Source organism: Pongo pygmaeus, chromosome 8 (genome assembly GCF_028885625.2).
Source record: "Pongo pygmaeus isolate AG05252 chromosome 8, NHGRI_mPonPyg2-v2.0_pri, whole genome shotgun sequence".
Classification (NCBI taxonomy): domain Eukaryota; kingdom Metazoa; phylum Chordata; class Mammalia; order Primates; family Hominidae; genus Pongo; species Pongo pygmaeus.
In genome coordinates, this window is record NC_072381.2 from 48,529,859 (window position 1) to 48,533,984 (window position 4,126).

Consider the following 4,126-nt stretch of genomic DNA (forward strand, 5'->3'; position numbering starts at 1 on the left):
AACAGAATGTATGTGTGCACATGGGTGCACACACACACACACACACCACCACTGACAACAATAACAACCTCCACAAGGGGAAGCCATGCTTCCATAAGCACAATTGAAAGATTTCTGAACCTCAGACCAGAAAGCCACATGATTTTTCAGTCAATTATTGTCTCTATTGCACTCCCAAGACTGAGCTGTGAGAAAAACTAAGGCATCACATGGCATCCATGGGCCCAGCCCATTCCCATTGCAACAGTCATGGCTCTGCACATGAGAGAAACTATAGGGAGAGCTGGGACCTGGGAAGGAATGGTCAGTCTTGAGTGGCAGAGAACTTGGAGCAAGAGAGGGACTGGAGTAGAGCTGGAAGCACCATGAAGGCCTCTCCTGCAGGAGCTGCTAAGTTAGCTCTGGTCAGCACCTCCCAAACACATCTGACCATGGGATAAAAATTACGATGTTCTGATAAAACACTAATTAAGGGTTAAGAAGATGGAGTACATACTTGCCTCAAAATAGGAAAAATCAAAATTTTAATATTTTGGAATCTGTAATAGAAAAAAACACATCAATTAAAAAATACTTTTTCACAACATACATTTTGGTTGTTTATAGTAAGTATAGCATTCCCTCATTCCCACTTTGAATCTTCCTTTCTCCATCCTGAGAGGCAGTGAATGTTGAGATCCGAGCCTCTCTTTATCAGAGGGTTCAGAGAACTAGCCACCAGCTGGACTGAAGGAGATGTTACTGTCCACCTCTTCTCCCCCAATGGGACTGGAGCCAGGTCTCTGCCCAGCTGAGAGACAGCTCCCACGTGGGTGCCCCTGGGCCTCCAGAGGGCTCCCCCTGCAGACTCACTCCCAGCCCTGACTCACTCCTGGGTTCTCCTTTAAGACCAGCGTTAGCAAGTCCCAGCCCAGCCCTCTCCCCGGGGCTTGCCCTGTTGAAATGCTCCTCCTGGAACTCACCTGCAGCCACAGGTGCCAGGAGGGGACAGCAGCAAAGACGGAGGAGCCCCTCCTGGGCTTCAGCTGCCTGTTTATTAAAGTAGCTTAAATTAAATGCACTTCGGAGTGTGAGAATTAAATTTTTTCAATTAAAAAAATATTTTTAGAGAGTTGTAGGTTCACATGCAGTGGTAAGAAATATTACAGAGATTCTCCAGTTTCCCCTAGTGGTAACATCTTACATAAGAATAGCTGTCATAACCAGAAATTGATATTGATCCAACCATCGACTTTATTCAAATTTCATCAGGCTCACATGCACTGTGTGTTTGGTTCCATGCAATTTTATCATGTGTCCAATCATGTGACTGCCACAGTCGAGATACAGAGCAGTTCCATCACCAGGAGGGCCCCTGGTGTTACCTTTCTAATTGTTTTCTCCTCAGCCAGGTGTGTGCAGATGATACTTGAGAGGTACTGAGTGTGACTGCATCATGGCAAATGGTGTCAGCATGTGGTATGTACCCAATGTTTGTATCCCTCAAATTCATATGTTAAAATCCTAATGCCCAAGGTATTAATGCCATGGTATTTGAAGGTGGGGCTATTGGGAAATGATTAGGTCGTGAGGGAAGAATCCTCATGAATGGGATTAGTGCCCTTAATAAAGGGACCCCAGGGGACTTGGTCATCTCTTCCACCATGTGGGGACACAGCCAGAAGGCGCCATCTGTGAACCAGGGAGCAGGTCTTCACCAGACACCAAACTGCTGGTGCCTTTGTCTTGTACTTTCCAACCTCCAGAACAGTGAAAAATAAATGTTTGTTGTTTAAGCCTCCCAGTCTATGATAGTTTTGTAATAGCAGCCTGCACTGAGACAGCATATGCTGTTTCTTCTCCTCTCCCTGCAGGGGATCTTTGGAATGGGGGAAGGGGACCAAAGAGTCACCCTGCCCCTCAACATCAACCAACAAAGAGACCACAGATGAGAGGAAAAACATTTTTGTCAACAGATCCCCCCCTCATGGGGATGGAAAGTCACATAACTTCCCAGACTGTTTCCACACCTTTGAAATGAGTACTAGGTTGTGACTGCCAGAGAGCACAGGGCTCCTGGGGCCCAGGGGGAGGTCCTCTCTGTAGATGGCCTTTGAACCTTGGCCCATTTCTTTCACAGGATGGCTCCGGGATTCAGGGAGCACGTGACGCCAGATTCACAGATCACCTGGTATCAGCCATGTGTAGGAGAGGATCAGTCCAGCAGCTACTCACTCCTTGGGGCAGATGGCTTCCTGGGTGTGCATTTTCATGTTGACCCAAGGCTTCCTCAGCTGGCTGAGACCAGAGTCGTCACAGACCTGGGAGATTGACACAGGGTGCCAGGTGGCCATGGAACCTCCTTCCTGGATTCAGGACTTCCTCAGCGTGAATCTGGGAAAGCTGTTCCTGGAGCTCCCGGCCCATGAGGGTGATGCACAGCTTTCTCCCTAAGCCTCATGGACTTGGACTTGCTGTGATTCCCACAGTGACCTCATCAGCCCCTGTTACAGGAACAAAATATGCCAGCACCGCCCTTGACTTTATAGGTCCTGGCAAGGTGTGAGACACTTGGTTTTCAACAATGTCTTGGTCTCCTTAAATTCTAGGGGAGGTGTGCCAAAAAGTGGCATCACTTTCCACAGTCCAGGACTCGGAGGAGGTTACTTCACACACTTGCTGACTCAGGTGTGTGTAGAACAACTGAGGTAGTGTTCTAAGCTGTTTCTGTGTATTCTCTCAATCCTCACAGCATCCCAATCAGGTAGGCGCTGTCATCTCCACATTTTGCTGATGAGGAAACTGAGGAACAGAGAAGTTGAGTAAATTATCCCAAATTACACAGCTAATTGAGAGAGCTTGAGGCTGTCCCAAATGACAGTGATGGCTCCCAATTGCTTCAACTTGTTATTCAAAATTATGCCTACCATACATTTTCTCTTTCTCTCCCTGACAACTTACTAGCCATCGAGTTAGAAATTTGAGAGAAAAATAAATAAGATAGAGGATTTTATCACCCTTTCACTGCACATCCTTTTAAATCTCCAATTCAGAGTGGAGGTGTTGGGGGCAACCTGGGGTCAGGGGGAGCAGAGGTAAGACGTCCAGAGGGAATTCAGGGGGAATTCCCAGCGAGCAGGCCCATTCCTCCCAAGATGTGCCCATTTGGCCCAGAAGCAGCAGAGCGTGTCCTTGTGGGAGTTTCTCACCTCCTGCTGGAGAGCCCTGGCCTATACTCTCCTGCCTGCGCCCCGCAGACCCAGGCTGAACCCTGAGATGGGGATGGGCTGAGCTCCTCTGTAGGCAGCCGCAGCCCATTCCCATAGATACAGAGGAGACCCAGTGGGGAGGGCTCTCACCCTGCCGCCACCACCAAGCCTGTGCAGCTGGGTGCTGAGGGCAGGCTGACTCGGGAACCCGCACATCCAAACAGCCCCGGGGCGCGCTTGGATGGGTTCCACACCAAGAGCTGCTGAGTGCAGGGCGGACTGGATGGAGCAGAGATGCCTCAACAGCATGGGCTAGAAGTGGGCCTGACAAGGCAGAAAGAGGCTCATGGGGTGGCATTTGGGACTCCCCAGCCAGGCCCAGGGCGTCTGTGTACAGTGAGAGGAATGGCTCCCACTGTGAGATACAGGCTGGCCTCAGAAACCCAAACGCAGATGGGAAGGAAAGTGGGGAGCAAAGGGTGGCTCAGAGCCAGGACTTGGGTCTCTCCCAGGGCTTCTAGGGGTCTGTCTCCCCCTCTCCTGGTGCGTGGGCTAAGCCCTATTCCATAGCAGTGATGAGGGAGGGACCAACCAAGGTGTGTGTGCCTTGAGGCCCCCATCTTGGCACCAAGCCTTGGGGACATGGTCTCCCCTGCATCCCTCCCACACCCACATGTGCCCTGGGTTCAGGCGAACAATGAGTGCGGAAGCCTAGTGAGCTAGAGAACCCTGCTCTTGGAGTTGTCCCTGCAGTCCCATCAGGCGCTGTGTATCAGAGCTGCACACCTGCACCGGCAGAAGGAACAGGACCCCAGGCTGCAGTGAGCAGGCAACCTCAGAGCCCTCTTCACTGAAGCACTGGAGCCTGGGCGGGTTTCCATCAGCGGAGTCAAGTAATTGAGCTCAGATTAGATTAAATCCAGATGCATCCCGTGTTT